Raw genomic sequence first — 19,990 nt, forward strand, 5'->3', positions numbered from 1 at the left:
ACATTTATATGATGGAATCTTGTACAGATGTTTTAAAAAATTATATCTTTTAAGAAATTATACCTTTAATGACATGGAGAAAATATGTTACTATATGAAAGGAGAGTCCCTGGGTAGCAGTTGAGTGTTCTACTACTGGCTGAAAGGTTGGCAGTTTCCACCCACGCAGAGGCACTTCGGAAGTCAGGCCTGGTGATCTGCTTCTGAAAGGTCACAGCCTTGAAAACTATGGAGCAATTCTACTCCACACACATGGAGTCACCGTGAGTCGGAATCGACTCAGTGGCAACTGGTAACTGGTAAGGATTTAAAGTTCTAATAACAAGTAGAAACCTGGGGAAACTTGAGGGCTTTCATTATTTATGGTTAGCTCTTTAGTTGTGTGTTGGGTTGCAATTTAGCTTTGCCTATTCTATGGAAATAGACAAGCTTTGCCAAGGGCTGTATACAAGTTAACCAAAAAAACCAAACCTGCTGCCGTCAAGTTGATTCCGACTCATAATGACCATGTTAAGAACAGTTAAAATTTTTACCATTAGTTCCTTTTCATTTTAATAAAGTTGTATTCATTCACATTTTGAAACTAACTTTTCTTCCAGATTTAGTAATGGTATCAGCTAAGGTTCTTCATTGTAAGCAATAGATCTTCTTGCTGATTAAGCAGAAAAGAACTTATTAAAAGGATATTATTTGTCTCACATTGGAGAACCTGGCATGGAAAAGGGTTAGGATCAAAGGATGGGTAAGTGGCCAAAACAAGAGCCAGAGTTATGTCCCAAAACGAGTCCAGCCAGTGTTGCTGCTTCTGAACTCCAGACTTTTGTGTATCCAACTCTCTTAGTCATCTAGTGCTGCTACAACAGAAATACCACAAGTGGATGCTTTAACAAAGAGAAATTTATTCTCTCACAGACTAGTACGTTACAAGTCCAAATTCAGGGCGTGCTTTCTCTCTCCGTTGGCTCTGGAGGAAGGCCCTTGTCATCAGTTTTCCCTTGGTCTGGGAGCATCCCGGTCCAAAGGTGTGCTCTGCTCCAGGTGCTGCTTTCTTAGTGGTATGAGGTCTCCCCTCTCTGCTCGCTTCCCTGTCCTATTTATCTCTTGAGAGAGAAAAGGTGGTGCAGGCCACACCCCAGGGAAACTCCCTTTACATTGAATCAGGCATGTGACCTGGGTAAGGGTGTTACAATCCCACCCTAATCCTCTTTAACATAAAATTACAGTCACAAAATGGAAGATAACCACACAATACTGGGAATCATGGCCTAACCAATTTGACACATATTTTTGGGGACACAATTCAATACATGACACCAACTGTTGATGCAAGTCCAGCAAACCAGGAAACTAGACAGTATGGGCTCAATGACTTCAAAATCCTGGAGGAAAATTACCAACATAGCATTATATATCAAACCAAACTATCAAATAGGAGGGTATTCAAAGTTTTTACCTTATACACCCATTCTTTGACAGCCTTGGTGGCATAGTGGTTAAGAGCTATGGCTGCTAACCAAAAGGTTGGCGGTTTGAATCCACCAGGTGCTCATTGGAAACACTATGGGGAATCAACTCAATGGCAATGGGTTTTGGTTTATACCCTTTCTTAGGAAAGTACTAGAGGATGAAATGTTTTTCACCAAAATGAAAGCATAAAACCAAGAAAGAAGGAGACTAAGATTTGGGGAATAGAAAGCAAGAGATCTAGCACAAGAAAGATGCAAAAGTAACTTCCAGGATAATGATAAAGGGAGATCCCACGTTGAGAGGTATGCTCTAGGAAGAACTCTAGGGCAGCTGGTTTGGTTGGGAGAGTGTCACATTGCTGTGGAAGAGACTTTTTCAGGGTAATGAATTAAACATCTAAACATCTTGTGACCTGAACAGCTGAAAATGAATTGTGAAAAGTCATAGAAACCAAGTAAATTCAGGAAATGACTGTTACTAATTTTAAGGAAATACAGAATATAGAAAGGAGAACGTAATTATAGTTACATGAATCAGCTCTGAAGAGCCTTTACATAGTCATAAAAAAATATGAAAACTGAGTATTGAACTAAATTTGTGATAGGTTATTAGGAGATTGGTTGAGTGCACAGGTGAAGGTGGTTGGGGTCAGGAAAGAGAACTAGATCCTCATATCCTGGTCAATCAGTGAATATTGCATAAAACTGAAAATCTAGAAGTAGCAGTAATGCATATTTATAAAGACATGGAGATAACTACCAAAAAACAATCAGCTAAAAGGTGAAAGTGGTTGCCTCTGTAGGGGGAGAAATGGGTAGGAAAGGATGAGGAACCGTTATTTTTCTGAACTAACTTTGTACAACTTTTTTGCTTAAACTGTGCATATTAATAACTAATTAAAATTAAAACTAAAAAAAAAAAGCAAAACTCCTCCAGGTTTGGTGTATGCAAAGAGGAGATGCAGCTCTGTTGAATAGCTGGTTTGTTGTACGTCTTTCCCCTCTATGAAATATAAAGGGGCTGGAGCCTTTGTCACAGGGCTAAAACAGGAGAACTGCTTTTTAAAACAAATAGAAGATATGCCTGAGAAATGCACCTAGTTGGGTGTTAAGGATCAAGAAGAAAGCCAAGGTTACTCCAAACCACTACAGAGAGTGTTAAGAATAGGAAGGAAAAGAAAGAACACGTGGTTCAGGAATGAAAGCCTTCCTTCCTCTGAGAATTAAGAGATTCTCTAACCTGCCTGCTTGTCTGTATACCATACCTACCCACCTATCTAGTTGTTCATTAATAAATATGAATAGAAAAACAAAGCAGTTGAAGAAAATAAAAGAGGACCAAGATGTCATCAGGCACAGCTATACGAGAAGACAGAAGGAAATACTTCTCCTATGAAAAATCATTATGAATGTATGGTTACAAACCCAACAAACGCAGACCTATACGAATGTGTCGTGTTCGCCTCCAATACCATCAGTGACATGATTTTCTGAAGTGGTGAACAGTACGTGGTAAAATTATAAATAAAATTAATTATAATCTTTATTTGATTTAGATGCTAAAGTCTAGTTAATTTTCTAGAAAATTCATTGTAGAGTAAGTCTACCCAGAAAATACCCTGTGTTTGTCTGTGAGATGGAGCTACATTATAGGCTCAAATTTTTCACTTACGTTAATGTCTGGCAGGACATTTGAAAGTCATATGGGATACAAGCCAGTGACAACAACCAGTATGTGCCTCTCAGATATCCAGAATGCCTTAGGGGTGGTACTGCCCCACTTGAGAACCTTTGTGTGAAAGGCGAATTAGGGTAAAAAAGGGAAACCCAGATAAGCTAATGAAGTCAGGCAAAAAGAAGGAAAGAAGAGAAGCATGGTTAATAGAAAGCATAAAGTATGATGGTGTATGTGAGTGGATTATACACCCCTATTAAAAAAAACAGATTGGAATTTTTAAATGCTATTTGCAAGAAAAACAGACACCAAAAGCAAAATAGCAGAAAAAAGCTGTCCAAAAGAACATGTACTCTTAATCTCAGACAAAATACGGACTCCAGTAAGAAGCTAGAACCTTCATGCTTTTAACAACAGAGAATGCAAAAACTATTACAATGCAATAACCTTTGCATGTTAGTGTTTGTGTTTTGTTGTGTGCTGTCACATTGATTCCAGTTCATATCAACCTTGTGTTACCACGTAGAACAGCTCCAAAGAGTTTTCTAGGCTGTATGATTCAGAATTGACTCTGCAGCAGTGGATTTGGTTTTTTGGTTAATCTTTTCAAGAGCAGATTGCCAGGTCTTTTCTCCTGCGGAGTGTCTGGTGTGTTCAAATCACTGACTGCTTGACATTTAGGTAAGCAGCTGAGTGTTTAACCACTGTGCCAGCAGGGGTCCTTTAGCGTATGTGTTTAGATTGGTATAATATGTTTATAAATGTATGGGGGAGGTTTGAAGGATGTACCTCAGACCTATAACAGTGGTTACACTGGGAGGGTTCGAGGGGGCCTAGACACCATTTTAAGCCCATAGAAAGTCTCTGGTATAGATAGGACTCACTGAAAGCTGATATACTAACAGTTACAGTTTATTACAATTACAGAACACACATCAAAGTCAGCAAGGGAAGAAGTGTATAGGAGGGTTCCAAACTCGAAGCTTCTTGTTGTCCTTTCCCTGTGAGTCAGGACAACATACTGTCTCTTGGTATTGACGTGTGACAGTAGGCACAGAGTGTTGCCAACCAGAGAAGCTCACCCATACCTTGCTGTTCAGGGTTTTTATTGGGGTTCCATCATGTAGGCATGATTGACTGCCCATGTGACTGGTCTCAGTCTCCAGCCACCATTCCCTTTGGAGGTCAACAGATACTGCATGACACAAAGCCCCCACCCTAAATCACATTATTGATGTGGTCCAAAGCTCAGATCCTAAATCATTGTTACTGTCTGACTAGCCCAAGGCACCTGGTGAACAAAGACACTCCTATCAGGCTTGACATTCCAAGGGCCTGAAGATTACTTCCAGAAGCAGAAGGGCAAAGGCCAGACCTATCTTTGAGTAAGGATGAGTTCTTTACAGTTACATACAAAAATTAGTAATAACAGAAAATGATCTTTTTTCACTGAAGAAGATTTTTGGAGGCACTATAGTTATATAATTTTAAAAGAAAATATATTTTATAATTTTTAGCTTTTCATTAGTTCTAACCACACTTTATTCTCTTCTTACCTTCTTCGATTTCTAAATTGGTGGCATTTGTTCTCATCAGAATATAAAACAGTATATAACAAACTTGTATGTCTCAGGCTTTATGAATACAAACAGCTATTCACATTTCTCTTTATTACTGCCTCATCAGTGGTTATGTAAGTTTTGATTGCCTAACTGATAAGCCGTACCAGTACAAAGAATATAAATCTGATTTCTGTTCATTTTATTGTCTATCTGCAATATGGAAGGTAAAACAAATGACTGCCTCTCTGACTGTATTATTACAGGAGCGTTTTAATTATACATTATAAATGTAACAGGTTTTAGATTCAAAGCTGGTATAGTTGCTATACAAGGAATGCCCATTCTGGGGTGCTCATGACAAAGCTTTACTTATTTTCTTGGCACAGCTCCTTCCTGTGATTATATACACCATTGGGTTACACAGGTTATTCTTAAAGCAGTTATATTTTGCCAGATGCATATATGTGTCTATTTGTCTCAAGAATGTTCAGAATTATTAAAAAATGGAGGTACAAGTTGACATTGCAAACATTTTTCTTTCCTAGTCTGAAACCTCGTTTCAGTGCTTTTCTTATTAAATACTGGCTAATCTTGCTCTAAGAGGTGAGTAAGATAGATACTCAGTGAGTCACTTTCAGTTAAAATCAGGTGCCTTTATCATTTTACATATAATTCTGTTATATTATTTGATTCAGTACGGAAATGTTGTTAGTCGTTGAGTTCACTCCAGCTCATGGTGACCCTGTGTATAACAGAACGAAATGTTGCCTGGTCCTGTGCCATCTTCGTGATCATTGGTATGTTTGAGTTCATTGTTCTGGCTGTTAGGTCTAAGTCCATCTCATTGAGGGTTTTCCTCTTTCATTGGCCCTCTACTTTACCAAACATGATGTCCTTTTCTAGCAGTTGGTCTTTCCTGATGACATGTCCAAAGTAAGCAAGTTGAAGTCTCTACATCCATGTCTCTAAGGAACGTTCCAGTTGTATTTCTTCTGAGACTGATTGTTCTTTTGGCAGTCCACAGTATATTAATATTCAGCACTGTATCAGACAAGATTGTGATCCATAGGATTTTCATTGACTAATTTTCAGAACTCACCAGGCCTTTCTTCCTAGTTTTAGTCTGGAAGCTCTGCTGAAAGCTATTTATGACAGGTGATCCTACTGGTGTTTAAAGTACTGGTGGCATAAATTCTAGCATCACAGCAATACACAGAGCATAGTTTGACAAACCAGTGATGATATGGAAAAATGCTGCTGTTGTTAGTTGCTGTCGAGTTGAGTATACCCAGTGATAAATGTGGATTTTTCGTTATGTATTAGTAGAACACTTGTATACATATGTAGAAAGATGCCAGCACAGAGATGCAGCCTAATTATAAATCACTTTTTTAAGTTACCTAGTATTCTTCAAACAAAAATATGCAGGTATTTCCTTATATGGTATTCTTTTTAAAAAAAAAAAAATCACTCTTCCTTTCTGTTGTTGTTGCTAGGTGCCATGAAGTCAGTTGCGACTCATAGTGACCCTGTGCTCAACACGATGAAACGTTGCCGGGTCCTGTGCCACCTTCACAGTCGTTGTTATGCTTGAGTCCATTGTTGCAGCCATTGTGTCAGTCCATCTCATTGAGTGTCTTCCTCTTTTCTGCTGACCCTCTACTTTACCAAGCATGATGCCCTTCTCCAGGGAGTGATCCCTCCCGATAACATGTCCAAAGTATGTGAGATGTAGTCTTGCCGTCCTTGCTCCTAACGAGCATTCTGCTCGTAATTTTTCCAAGGCAGATTTGTTTGTTTTTTTGATAGTCCCTGTTATATTCAGTATTCTTACAGCTTTAAAAATAGTCTGGAGAGGGGCTTTTTCCATTTCCGGGAAAGAATTATTTTGGCTTTGCCCTCTCCTGATTCTTTCTGTACCTACTTTGTTCTCTTACTGCTGCTCCTTGAATGGCTGTCTCTTGGTATACAATTTCTTCTGTTAATAATAGGAATTCCAGAGGGAGAGAACAGGTGATTTAGAAATGTGAACCTGCATTAAGGTTTGGAATGCAGGTAATCCTTTTTTTTTTAAAATTGTTAAATTCTATATTCCAGCTCAGTGTAATTGAAACTTCTGTATCTTTAATTTACTTTTGTTTACCTATTAAAGTACTATAAGTACATGATCTGGGAGACCCTCAGTCAGAGTCCTGAAGGCTGGTAAATTGTGACCAATGTCTACTGTACTTAAATAAGTCTCTTTAACACCTATTGGCCCTTTCCTGGGAAAAAAATCTGTGTGCCTGAAAAATTTCTTGAGAAACCTCTCTATATACAGCAAGTATATCTTCTGCTGGTTTCTCTTCCTATTTTTTTGTAAAACATTCGACAGTTTCTATAAATAATATGTGAATGTTTTCTTTCAAAAAATGAATGCATTAAAAGTAAGACTATATTCCCTATTCACTTCTCCACCCTGGCTTATTCCCTACTTCCTAGATGAATTTGATGTGTATCTTTCCAGATTTTTCTAAAAAATACATTTTTAGATATTACGGTATATGTGTATTTTGCCCAATTTAATAATAATATTTAGTATTTTTCTGTGTTGCTACAAACCCTTTATAACCAGGTGGTTAACTTTTGGGTTTTATTTTAGTAAAGATAATTTTAGTAAACTTCTTTTTTGTGAATCTTAATACTTTTTATCAATATCATCCAGGAACTAAAAGATTAGATAACCTCTCTGTGGTTGGTGATACAGTTGATTTTTTCCAATTTCGAATTGTGTATTTCTGAAGTGAGGTTGTGTTTTATTTAAAAGATGAAATAACTGTGTCCTCATGGCACAAATTGAAGCAGTACAGAGAAAGAACATTAAAAACCCACCTATATTCCCCAACGCCTCTGTCACTTGGTTGCATATGCACTATTAACAATTTATATTGTTTCAGTTCTTATTGCTGTGTAACAAATTTTCCAAAAACTTAGTGGCATAAAACGATCATTTATTAACTTCACAAAATGCATCCTGGGAGTTTGTATAGGGCACAGTGGAGATGACTTGTCTGCTGCACAGTGTTTGGATTCTTAGCTGGAAAACTCAGGCTGGGAGTAGGCAGCAGCTGGAGGTCACTCACGGTTTGGTAGCTGATGCTGTGGGTGGCTGAAGCCTTAGCTAGTATTGCTAGCTGGAGCACCTCCATATGGCTTTTCAAGTTGCTTGGCTTCCTCACAGCATGGTGGCTGCATTCTAAGGGCGAGCATCGATGTTTTCAAGTGGGAGGAGGAGAGAACCAGGTGGAAGCTGTATCCTTTTTATGGCCTAGCATAGAAAATCACATACAAGAGTTCTGCTGTATTCTTGGCTTTGGCACTCACAAACCTCTTGAAGGGAAGTGGCAAGATTCTGAGAGTGTCTGTGGCCAGAAATATTGTGGTGGCTACTTTTGGAAAAGACAGTCTGCCACATACATTTTTTCTAGAAATCCTATATGCATATCTATAGTGTATGTTTATCTTTTTGTTTTACTTAGGAGGTAGCATAGTATATATACATTTCTGCAACCTGGGTTCCCCCTCCAACTTTTTATAGCTTTTAATATAGCAAATTGAAGTCTCTCTCACTTTTTATCGGTTTTATAGTATTGGAATTTTATGTTTCTTTTAATAACACAAGTAATATGTGAGTAGATTATGGAAGCTTCAAATAATATAAATATAGAATACAATGTCAAAGTCCCTCTTCTTGTTGCCCCACACCCACCCATTCCACCTCATAGCCACAATTGCATGCCTTGCCAGAGCCCACATTAAGTCTGTGGACTTTACAGTCACATTTCTGTACCTCTTTGCTGGTTCAATGGTAGAATTCTTGCCTTCCACACAGGAGACCTAGGTTTGATTCCTGGCCAGTGCACCCTATTTGCAGCCACCACCTGTCTGTCAGTGGAGGCATGCATGCTGCTATGATGCTGAACAGGTTTCAGCAGAGCTTCCAGACTAAGACAGACAAGGAAGAAAGGCCTGTCGATCTACTTCCAAAAATCAGCCAATGAATGTCCTGTGGATCACAGTGGTCTAATCTGCAAGTGAATATGGGACCATTTTGTTCTGTTGTACATGGGTTGCCGTGAGTCAGGAGCTGACTTAATGGCAGCTAATAACGACAACATATATAAATCAAAATAGATTGTACCATAAGGTTATAGCATATAAATTACACTATTATGTCTTTAGTGACAGTAAATGGTATGAAGATTTTGGTTCAATAAAGTAATTAATTAACCCCCACGTGTCTGTCAGTTTGTCGTACTGTGGGGGCTTGTGTGTTGCTGCGATGCTGGAAGCTATGCCACCAGTATTCATATACTAGCAGGGTCACCCATGGAGGACAGGTTTCTGCTGAGCTTCCAGACTAAGACAGACTAGGAAGAAGGACCCGGCAGTCTACTTCTGAAAAGCATTAGCCAGTGAAAACTTTATGAATAGCAGCGGAACATTGTCTGATATAGTGCTGGAAGATGAGCCCCCCAGGTTGGAAGGCATTCAGAAATGACTGGGGAAGAGCTGCCTCCTCAAAGTAGAGTTGACCTTAATGACATGGATGGAGTCAAGCTTTCTGGACCTTCATTTGCTGATGTGGCATGACTCAAAATGAGAAGAAACAGAGGCAAACATCCGTTAATAATAGGAACCTGGAATGTACGAAGTAGGAATCTAGGAAAATTGGAAATCTTCAAAAATGAAATGGAACGCATAAACATCGATATTCTAGGCATTAGTGAGCTGAAATGGATTGGTCTTGGTCATTTTGAATCGGACAATCGTATAGTCTGCTATGCTGGCAATGATAACTCGAAGAGGAATGGTGTTGCGTTCATCATCAAAAAGAGCGTTTCAAGATTATTCTGAAGTACAACGCTGACACTGATAGAATAATATCCATAAGCCTACAAGGAAGACCAGTTAATATAACTTATTCAAATTTATGCACCAACCACTAGGGCCAAAGATGAAGAAATAGAAGATTTTATCAGCTGCTACATTCTGAAATTGATCAAACATGCAATCAAGATGCACTGATAATTACTGGCCATTGGAATGCGAAAGTTGGAAACAAAGAAGAAGGATCAGTAGTTGGAAAATAAGGCCTTGGGGATAGAAACAATGCTGGAGATCAAATGATAGAATTTTGCAAGACCAAGGACTTCTTCATTGCAAATCTTCTTTCACCAACATAAACGGCGACTGTACACATGGACCTCGCCAGATGGAACACACAGAAGTCAAATTGACTACATCTGTGTAAAGAGAAAATGGAAAAGCTCAATATCATCAGTCAGAACAAGCCAGGGGCCGACTGTGGAACAGACCATCAATTGCTCATATGCAAGTTCAAGCTGAAACTGAAGGAAATCAGAGCAAATCCATGAAAACCAAAATATGACCTTGAGTATATCCCACCTGAATTTAGAGACCATCTGAAGAATAGATTTGACACATTGAACACTAGTAACCGCAGACCAGACGAGTTGTGGAATGACATCAAAGACATCATCCATGAAGAAAGCAAGAGGTCACTGAAAAGACAGGAAAGAAAGAAAAGACCAAGGTGGATGTCAGAGGAGACTCTGAAACTTGCTCTTGAGCATTGAGCAGCTAAAGCAAAAGGAAGAATTGATGAAGTAAAAGAACTGAACAGAAGATTTCAAAGGGCCTCTCAAGAAGACAAAATATTATAATGACATGTGCAAAGAGCTGGAGATGGAAAACCAAAAGGGAAGAACACGCTCGGCGTTTCTCAAGCTGAAAGAACTGAAGAAAAAATTGAAGCCTCGAGTTGCAATAGTGAAGGTCCATGGGGAAAATATCAAACAACGCAGGAAGCATCAAAAGAAGATGGAAGGAATACACAGAGTCATCATACCAAAAAGAATTAGTCAGTATTCAGCCATTTCAAGAGGTGGCATATGATCAGGAACTGATGGTACTGAAGGAAGAAGTCCAAGCTGCTCTGAAGGCATTGGTGAAAAACAAGGCTCCAGGAATTGATGGAATATCAATTGAGATGTTTCAACAAACAGATGCAGCGCTGGAGGTGCTCACTCGTCTATGCCAAGAAATATGGAAGACAGCTTCCTGGCCAACTGACTGGAAGAGATCCATGTTTATGCCTGTTCCCAAGAAGGGTGATCCAACCGAATGTGGAAATTATAGAACAATATCATTAATATCACACACAAGCAAAATTCTGCTGAAGATCATTCAAAAACGGCTTCAGCAGTATATTGACAGGGAACTGCCAGAAATTCAGGCTGGTTTCAGAAGAGGACGTGGAACCAGGGATATCATTGCTGATGTCAGATGAATCCTGGCTGAAAGCAGAGAATACCAGAAGGATGTTTACCTGTGTTTTATTGACTATGCAAAGGCATTCGTCTCTGTGGGTCATAACAGACTATGGATAACACTGCGAAGAATGGAAATTCCAGAACTCTTAATTGTGCTCATGAGGAACCGTTACATAGATCAAGAGGCAGTTGTTCGGACAGAACAAGGGGATACTGACTGGTTTAAAGTCAGGAAAGGTGTGCGTCAGGGTTGTATCCTTTCACCATACCTATTCAATCTGTATGCTGAGGAAATAATCCGAGAAGCTGGACTATGTGAAGAAGAACGGGGCATCAGGATTGGAGGAAAACTCATTAGCAACCTGCATCATACAGATGACACAACCTTGCTCGCTGAAAGTGAAGAGGACTTGAAGCACTTACTAATGAAGATCAAACACCACAGCCTTCATTATGGATTACGCCTCAACATAAAGAAAACAGAAATCCTCACAACTGGACCAGTGAGCAACATCATGATAAACGGAGAAAAGATTGAAGTTGTCAAGGATTTCATTTTACTTGGATCCACAATTAACAGCCACGGAAGCAGTCAAGAAATCGAAAGACGCATTGCATTGGGTAAATCTGCTGCAAAGGACCTCTTCAAAGTGTTGAAGAGCAAAGATGTCACCCTGAAGACTAAGGTGCACCGGACCCAAGCCATGGTATTTTCAATCGCATCATGTGCATGTGAAAGCTGGACAATGACTAAGGAAGACCGAAGAAGAGTTGACGCCTTTGAATTGTGTGTTGGCGAAGAATATTGAATATACTATGGACTGCCAAAAGAAGGAACAAATCTGTCTTGGAAGAAGTGTGGCCAGAATGCTCCTTAGAGGCAAGGATGGTGAGACTGCATCTTATATACTTTGGACATGTTGTCAGGAGAGATCAGTCCCTGGAGAAGGACATCATGCTGGGCAGAGTACAGGGTCATCGGAAAAGAGGAAGACCCTCAAGGAGGTGGATTGACACAGTGACTGCAACAGTGAGCTCAAGCATAACAACGATTTTAAGGATGGCGCAGGATCGGGCAGTGTTTCATTCTGTTGTGCATAGGGTCGCTATGAGTCGGAACCAACTCGACGGCACCTAACAGCTACAGCAAAGTAATTAAACTCATTCAGAAAATGTTTTGTAGGACTGAAGAAAATATGAGAAGTTCTGGAGTGGTTACTTGATTTGTATATTGTTTGGGCAGGGTAGCCCAATTTATTAGTGGTAGACAGACATTTAGACCAAAAACCAAACCCACTGCTCTTGAGTTGATTCCGACTCATAGCAACCGTATAGGACAGAATAGAACTGCCCCATAGAGTTTCCAAGGAGCGCCTGGCAGATTGGAACTGCTGACCTCTTGGTTAGCAGCCGTAGCACTTAACCACTACGCCACAAGGGTTTTCAGACATTTAGGAGCTTTTTAAAATATTCAGACTTGCCTTTAACCTGAGTACTTGAATTCTTGACACTTAGATGTACATAGCTTATTGTGGTCCTTCAAAATTATTTTTGTTATAGGAAGACATGTAGAGATGTTACTTAGTCATTAAGAACTAAACGTGATCAGAAGTATTAGGTTCTCGCTTGTACCCCAGTTGAAATACTGGACTTCTTCAGTGGTGTGATTATCAGCAGGGATACTTGAATATATTATATTTGTATTTTGACATTTCTTTAAAATTCACCTCCTGTGGTTTGGCAATATCTATCAAAAGTTAAAGCATGTATGCCTTTAGTCTATCAATGTTTATGTTCTTTATTCTAAGGAGATCATTAATCAAGTGTGCAAGCATGTATTTTACGAACTTTCTCCACAGCATTGTTTATCATATACAAATTTGGAATGATGTAATTAAATGTAATGCTATGCAGCATTAAAAGTTATGTAGAGCTGTTTTTTAGCATTAAAAGATTTGTACCTACAAAGAGTTCATAAAGACAGTGTTCAGCATCCTGCTTTGGTGAGCACTGTAAGGGGTCTTTGAAGTTTGCGAGATACGAATATTGGTCTCTTCCCATTCAGAGCAAAAGAGAGTGAAGAAAACCAAAGACTCAAGGAAATAGTCAGAAGGGCGAATGAACCACATGAACCACAGCTTGCATGACCCCAAAAGCTGAATAACTGGACAATACCTGGCTACGACTACTGGCTGCTCTGACTGAGATCGCAACAGAGGGTCCTGGACAGAGCAGGAGGAAAATGTAGAACAAAAAATCAAATTCACAACAAAGACCAACCAGATTTACTGGTTTGTCAGAGACTGGGGGAGCCCCCAAGATTGTGGCCTAAGACAACTTTCCGACCTGGACCTAAAGTCATTCCCAGAGACCACCTTCTAGCCAAACAATAGCCAAGCCCATAAAATAAACGGTAACACTTGAGAGGAACTTGCTCCTTAGCACAATCAATTATATGAGATCAAAAGGGCAATATTTACCCAAAAGCAAAGATGAGAAGGCAAGAAGGAGTAGAAGATCAGAACGAAAGGTAACTGGGAACCCAGGGCAGAAATGTGGGGAGTGCTGACGCATCGTGGGAAATGAAACCAAAGCTGTGAAACACTTTATGTGCAAACTAAGGAATGGGAAACTAATTTTGCTCTGTAAACTGTCAGCTAATGCACAACCAAAAAAAAAATTTTTTTCTTTTGACTAATTGTTGAGTGTGGCAAAAAGCAGAATAATATGTAGAGTGTCCTGTTTTGTAAAATTATATGGGGATACATATATATTACAAAAATATGTATGTGGAACGCATTCATCAAAATATTAACAAAAGAATGGCTATTAGATGGTGAGATTTTGTTCACTGCTCCATCCCCAGCAAGTAGAGCAGTATGGAGCAACATTTGACAGTAGGAAATGTTTTTCTTGTTTTTATGGCAGGGTGGCAAGGGGGGCAGGTAAACCCTCACATATTTGGGAGGAAGTGAACATTTTATTGTACTTTAGGTGAAAGTTTACATAATAAATTAGTTTTCCATTCAATAATTCATACACATATTGTTCTGTGACGTTGGTTGCAATCCCTGCAACGTGTCAGCACTCCCTTATTTCCACCCTGGGTTCTCTGTTTCCGTTCTTCAGGTTTCCCTGCCCCTTTCTGCCCTCTAATCTTTGCTTTTGGGCAGTTACATTGCCCTTTGAGTCTTGTATAGTTGATTATTCTAAGGAGCCCCTTCCTCATGGGTATTATTGTTTATTTTATAGGTCTATTATTTGGCTGAAAGGTGGTCTCTGGTAGTGGCTTCAGTTCCATGTTAGAAGGCTGTTTAGGGCTGTAGTCTCAGTGGCTCCTCCAGTCTTTATTAGACCCAGTCTTTTTTTTTTTCTTTAATTTTGTTCTGCATTTTTCTCACACTGTAAACAGGACCTTGTGTTGTGTTCCTGATTAGAGCAGTCAGTAGTGGTAGCTAGGCACCATCTATTTCTTCTGGTCTCAGTCAGGTGGAGGCTGTGGTTCAAGTGGGACATTAGTCCTTTGGACTAATTGCCTCATTGAGTCTTTCGTTTTCTTCACCATCCTTTGCTCCAGATGGGAAGAAACCGATAGTTGTATCTTATATTGCAAGCTTTTAAGACCCTGGCCACTATTCACCATAGTAGGATGCAGAATATTATCCTTAAGAACTATATTATGTTAGTTGACCTAGATGTCCCCCGAGACTATGACCCTTTAGCCTTCAATCCCATTTCTCAGTCCCCTGAGGTGTTTGGTTATGTCTAAAAATTTTCCATAACTACAGTGTATATTCACATATATAATAGAGCACATGTGAGTACCCATAAACCCAATGTGCACTATTATATATGTGAATATACATGGCAGCACATATAATTATGTAGAAATATCCATAACCATACTTACATATGTGTATGGGTATACTGCTGTACGACCTCCCACACCTATTTAGCGTACATATCTACCTATGTATCCACTTGTAAATTGTTATTACTGTTGTTGCAGAATTGTATATGCTGTAGTATTTACCATAGTTGCCCTTTTACTTGCATACCTCTCAGTGTCTTCCTTTGTGTTAGTCATGTTGTGCTGACTTCCCCTATATTGTGTATTACCTTTCCCTTCACCAAAATTAGCACATATCTACTATCTAGCTAGTGATTTCTCCATTCTTCCCCTTCCCATCCCTGGTAACCATCTAAGAATGTTTCTTTTTTTTTTTTATATGCTTTAGGTGAAAGCTTACAGCTCTTTCAAAAATGTATACACGTATTGTTTTGTGACATTGGTTGCAGTCCCCACAATGTGACACCACATTCCCCGTTCCACCCCAGGTTCCCTGTGTCCATTTGTCCAGCTCCTGTCCCTTCCTGCCTTCTTGTCTTGCTTTTGGACAGGAGCTGCCCATTTGGTCTTGTATATTTGAACTAAGAAACACGTTTCTCACATGTTATTGTTCGTTTTATAGGCCTGTCTAATCTTTGTCTGAAAAGTGGGCTTCAGGAATGGTTTCAATTCTAGGTTAGCAGAGTGTCCAGGGGCCAGAGTTTTGGGGGTTCCTCCAGTCTCTGCCAGACCAGTAAGTTTGGTCTTAATACGTGAATTTGAGTTTTTCTCCCTCTTCTGTCCCCACAACAACAGGGACTCTCTCTTGTGATTCCTGTCGGGCGGTTGGTGGTGATAGCCGGGCACCATCTAGTTCTCCCCTCAGGCTGGTGGAACCTCTGGTTCATGTGATCCTTTGGTCATTTGGGCTAATATTTGCCTTGTGTGTATGGTTTAGAATTTTTTTTCTGTATGTTAACCTTTTCTTGAGTTTTTACAATAGTGGTCTCATACAATATTTATTCTTTCATGATTAACTTATTTCACTCAGCATAATGTCCTCCAGATTCATCCATGTTGTGAGATGTTTGGCAGATTCATCATTATTCTTTATCATTGTATAATGCTACATTGTGTCTATGTACCACAATTTGTCTACCATTTATTAGTTGATGGACACATCGGTGGTTTCCATCTCTTTACTATTGTGAATAATGCTGCAGTGAACATAGGTGTGCATATGCCTATCTGTGTGACAGCTCTTGTCTAGGATGTATACCTGTGAGTAGGATTTCTGGGTTAAACACTCAACATTTTCATGTTAGGCCATCTTCCAGATATTTGGATTCATAATGTAGACTCATTATTTTTGTGACTGTTAGTCACAAAAGTACAATGCTGTTAGTGATAGGATAATATCCATACACCTACAAGGAAGACCAGCTAATATGACTATTATTCAAATTACACCAACCTCTAAGGCCAAAGATGAAGAAATTAAAGATTTTTACCAGCTTCTACAGTTTGAAATTGATCAAACATCCAATCAGGGTGCCTGGATAATTACTGGTGATTGGAATGTGAAAGTTGGAAACAGAAGGATCAGTAGTTGGAAAATACGGCCTTGGTGATAGAAATGATGCTGGAGATTACATGATAGAATTTTGCAAGGCCAACGACTTCATTGCAAATTCCTTTTTTCACCAACATAAACGACGACTATACACATGGACCTCACCAGATGGAATATGCAGGAATCAAATCAACTGCATCTGTGGAAAGAGATGATGGGAAAGCTCAGTATCATCAGTCAGAACAAGGCCAGGGGCCGACTGTGAAACAGACTGTCAATTGCTCATATGCAAGTTCAAGTTGAAACTGAAGAAAATTAGAACAAGTCCACAAGAGCCAAAGTACAACCTTGGTATATCCCACCTGGATTTAGCGACTGTCTCAAGAATAGATTTGATGCATTGAACACTAATAACCAAAAACCAGACGAGTTGTGGAATGACATTAAGAATATCATACATGAAGAAAGCAAGAGGTCATTAAAAAGACAAGAGAGAAAGAAAAGACCAAAATGGATGTCAGAAGAGACTCTGAAGCTTGTTTTTGAATGTTGAGCACCTAAAGCGAAAGGAAGAAATCATGACGTAAAAAAGTTGAACAGGAGATTTCAAAGGGCGGCTCAAGAAGACAAAGAAAAGTATTATAATGACATGTGCAAAGACCTGGAGGTGGAAAACCAAAAGGGAATAACATGCTCAGCATTTCTCAAGCTGAAAGAACTGAATAAAAAATTCAAGCCTCAAGTTGCAATAGTGAAGGATTCTATGGGGAAAATATTAAACGACACAGGAAGCATCAAAAGAAGATGGAAGGAATACACAGTCACTATACCAAAAAATGAATTTGGTCAACATTCAACCATTTCAAGAGGTAACGTATGATCAGGAACCGATGGTACTGAAGGAAGAAGTCCAAGCTGCACTGAAGGCATTGGTGAAAAACAAGGCCCCAGGAATTGACAGAATATCCATTGAGATGTTTCAACAAACGGATGCAGCACTGGAAGTGCTCACTTATCTGTGCCAAGAAATTTGGAAGACAGCTACCTGGCCAACCGACTGGAAGAGATCCTTTTTTATGCCTATTCCCAAGAAAGGTGATCCAACCGAATGTAGAAATTGTTAAACGATATTGTTAATACCACACGAAAGCAAAATTTTGCTGAAGATCATTCAAAAGTGGCTGCAGCAGTGTATCAACAGGAAACTGCAGAAATTCAGTATCTTAATCATCTAATGCTGCTATAACAGAAATACCACAAGTGGAGGACTTTAACAAACAGAAATTTATTCTCTTACTGTCTAGTAGACTGCAAGTCCAAATTCAGGTCTCAGCTCCAGGGGAAGGCTTACTCTCTCTGTCGGCTCTGGAGGAAGATCCTTGTCATCAATCTGCCCTTGGTCTGGGAGCATCTCAGCACAGGAACCTCAGGTCTAAAGGACACGCTCTGCTCCTGGTGCTGCTTTCTTGGTGGTATTAGGTTCCCATGTCTTTCTGCTCACTTCTCTCTTTTATATCTAAAAAGAGATTGGCTTAAGACACTATCTAGTAGATCCCATCAGTATAACTGCTGCTAATCCATCTTATTACATCGTAGGCATAGGATTTACAACACAGAGGGAAATCACATCAGATGGTAAGATGGTAGACAACTGTAGAATCATACGAGGGAATTGTGATCTAGCCAAGTTGACAGATGTTTTGGGGGGACAGAATTCAATCCATGACATTCAGGCTGGATTCAGAAGAAGACATGGAACCAGGGATATCATTGCTGATATCAGATGGATCCTGCCTGAAAGCAGAGAATACCAGATAACTCTGACTTTAAAGCCTCTCTTTTTTAACCACTGTTTTGTACCACACTGTTTGCCAGTCCTCAGGCAGCTCCTGTGCCAGGTCTCTTCCATTCTTGTAATCTTTTTTTTTTCTTCTTTCTCCTCAAATGAAGAAACACAATCATTGTACTCCTACTGTGCAGTCACTGCAATTTTGAAATGAACTTACCCTATCCTGAGTTTTTAAATGGGGAAATCTGTCACTCTTGCACGCTTCTATTAGTTCTTTCCTGGAATCAGTGTTAACGTGAACATTTACGTGGGCAGCAACTGTTGGCAGTCCCTCCTCTCCCCACCATTATATAGGAAATACTTGAAGCATAACTCCATCCTGTAGATACTGCTGTGTGTGTTTCCTTCACGGGGTATATTATCTTTGGTTTTCTTCTAATATAATCTGTATTTGGTTTCCTTTGGAGTAGCCAAAATCAGCAAAGATAGTACCACTGTATTCTCCAAATAAGTCAAGAGAAAACCAAGATGCATTATAAATTAGCCCTCTCTGTTCAGACAGTTCCATCAAAACAGTGAGATTGTCTTGTTTTTCCAAATAAATGGTTTTTGAATTCTTTAAAGACCATAATGTACTTATCATAGGTGTTTGAATCAGACACACTGAATGAATATACGCTCCAGAGTACTCTGTGGGTTGGAAAAAACAAAATCCACTTAGTCCTGGACTACCAAAAACCAAATCTGTTGCCAAGAGTCAATTCCAACTCATAGCGACCCTATAGGACAGAGTAGAACTGCCCCTTAGAGTTTCCAAGGAGAGCCTGGTGGATTCCAACTGCTGATCTTTTGGTTAACAGCCGTAGCACTTAACCATTATACCAGGGTTTCCAGTCCTGGACTAGGAGGGTCATAATACGTTGGAACTTCATTGTTCAGAGCCTGCAGCACATTTCTGCTTGTGAGCAAGAAGACTGTAGCCAAGGAACCCATGAAAAGCAGCCAGAAAACCAAGATCTAACACCACCTCTTGGTGGGATGTTCCAAAGACTCACTGAAGATGACACTACAGGTGAAGTGCTTCACTTGGCCAGAACCCCGATGAAGAATTTCTTTTCGTTCTTGGTTGCGTGTCGGTGTGTAGGCACTTAATTTTCTTAAAATAAAGCTGAAAGGGCTCTTGGAGGCACAGCAGTCAGCTAAGTGTATTTTTTCCTTTCCTGCTAAAAGTTAAAATTTGATTCTCACTATTCTGGCCCCCTTTCCCTAGAAAAATATCCCTTATGAACCAACACAACTTCTACATTAAACTGACATAGTTTCTCCATTTACCAAACGGGTGAGTTAATTGGTTTTATAGAAACTTGTGTAGCAGGACAAATTACAGAGCACTGTCTCTGGGCGGTGCAGATGGTTTGCACTTGACTACTAAACTAAAGGTTGGCAGTTTGAACCCGCCAGGCGGTACTATGGAAGAACAGCCTGGCAGACTGCTTCTGTAAAGATTAACCAAAAAACCAAACCCATTGCCATCGAGTTGACATCGAAGTAAACCCTATAAAGCAGTTCTACTCTGTAACACATAGGGTTACTATGAGTTGGAATTAACCCTGTGGCAGTGGGTTTGGGTTTTTGTTTTTCAGTATTGTTCCAAAGCCTATACCTAAAGGAATGATCTCTTCTAGTACTGAAGGAATACACTGGCTGTGTTGGTCTTAGTGAAAGACTGAAAGTAACTATACTCTGAATTTAGAAAAAAAA

At 39.6% G+C, this 19,990-nt stretch overlaps 1 protein-coding gene across 2 annotated transcripts in view; it reads left to right on the forward strand.

Moving 5' to 3' along the window:
- Positions 1–19,990, forward strand: part of SMIM14 (small integral membrane protein 14) — a 69,921-nt gene that overhangs the window by 26,043 nt on the left and 23,888 nt on the right. Inside the window, exon 3 of one of the 2 annotated variants that reach the window (XR_007517745.1) lies at positions 102–299. The exons of the other annotated variant lie outside the window; for it this stretch is intronic. The gene's annotated coding sequence lies outside the window, so the exon portion shown is untranslated. The remainder of the gene's footprint in view (positions 1–101; positions 300–19,990) is intronic. 2 annotated transcript variants of the gene reach the window in all.

The sequence above is a fragment of the Elephas maximus genome, chromosome 5 (assembly GCF_024166365.1).
Source record: "Elephas maximus indicus isolate mEleMax1 chromosome 5, mEleMax1 primary haplotype, whole genome shotgun sequence".
Lineage (NCBI taxonomy): Eukaryota > Metazoa > Chordata > Mammalia > Proboscidea > Elephantidae > Elephas > Elephas maximus.